Consider the following 1737-nt stretch of genomic DNA (forward strand, 5'->3'; position numbering starts at 1 on the left):
GCAATCATTGAGGGAGAGGTAAATAAATTGCTTAGAGCAGGTTATGTATCCGAGGTTCAGTACACGGATTGGTTAGCTAATGTGGTGGTGGTACCGAAACCGGGTGGTAAATGGAGAATGTGTACAGATTTTACAGATCTCAATAAGGCGTGCCCAAAAGACCCGTACCCATTGCCGAGGATCGATGTTCTAGTGGACTCAACAGCTGGATATAAGATATTTTCCATGATGGACGCGTATCAGGGGTATCATCAAATTTATATGGCAACGGAAGATCGAATAAAGACCTCCTTTGTGACTGATCGTGGTATTTTTTGTTATAATGTTATGCCTTTTGGATTGAAAAATGCAGGGGCAACGTATCAAAGGTTGGTGAACAAGATGTTTGCCCAGCAAATCGGGAAAACCATGGAGGTGTATGTGGACGACATGCTGGTTAAAAGTCATAAACCGGACGAACATTTGGAGCATTTGAAGATAGCTTTTGCGATCATGAGAGAACATGGGATGAAACTTAATCCCAGCAAATGTACATTCGGTGTCGCTGGAGGCAAATTTTTAGGCTATATGGTCAGCGAAAGAGGAATAGAAGCAAACCCAGAGAAGATAGAGGCCATATTGAATCTGAAGTCACCCACATCCATCAAAGAGGTTCAGAAGTTAACAGGTAGAATTGCCTCTCTTAATCGCTTTATTTCTAGATCTGCAGATCGCAATTTACATTTCTTTAAAATATTGAGAAAAGTGAAAGGATTTGATTGGACCGAGGAATGCGAGCAAGCTTTTAGGAGTTAAAAACTTATTTGAGGTCGTCGCCTCTTTTGGCAAATCCCAGAGAAGGGGATATATTATATCTTTATCTAGCTATTTCTGATGATGCTGTTAGCTCGGTATTGATAAAAGAAAAGGGAAAGATCCAGAACCCAGTGTACTATGTGAGTAAGATGTTGCAAGGAGCGAAAACCAGATATGCTGAGATAGAAAAACTGGCGTTGGCTGTGGTGGTGACAGCTAGGAAGCTAAGGCCATATTTTCAATCGCACCGAATAATGGTAAGGACGAATCATCCCCTCAGAAACATTCTTACCCGGCCAGAGGCTTCAGGTAGAATGATAAAGTGGGCAGTTGAATTGGGGGAGTTCGACATCACCTATCAGAGTCGAACAGCAGAGAAAGCTCAGATTTTGGCCGATTTCATGGTAGAGATATCCAGTGTTCCAAAGGATCTAGAAGTATGGATGTTACACGTGGATGGATCCTCCAATGCGAACAATGGAGGAGCAGGGATACTGATCGAGGGAACAGGAGGTATGGAGATTGAGGTCGCTGTTCGACTATCTTTTCCTATTACAAATAATGAAGCCGAATACGAAGCCTTACTCTTGAGTCTGGAACTAGCATTGGAAGCTGGAGCGCAGATCCTTGAGGTTTACACAGATTCGCAGTTAGTCGCTATGCAGATCGAGGGAATATATGAAACCAAAGAGAAGTCTATGACAGAATATTTGAAGAGAGCAAAGGAATGGATGCAGAAATTCTCCAAATGCACTGTCCAACAAATTCCAAGGAGTGAGAATGAAAGAGCCGATGCCTTATCAAAGTTAGGGGCTACGTTAGTAGGTATAAAGGACAGAAAAATCATAGTGATGGTAAAGGAACGATCAGCGATCTCAGAAGGGATAGAAACCAATGTGGTAACTTCAAGGTGTCTGTGGATAGAAGATATTGCAACATACC

Source organism: Sesamum indicum, linkage group LG9 (genome assembly GCF_000512975.1).
Source record: "Sesamum indicum cultivar Zhongzhi No. 13 linkage group LG9, S_indicum_v1.0, whole genome shotgun sequence".
NCBI classification, from domain to species: Eukaryota; Viridiplantae; Streptophyta; class Magnoliopsida; order Lamiales; family Pedaliaceae; genus Sesamum; species Sesamum indicum.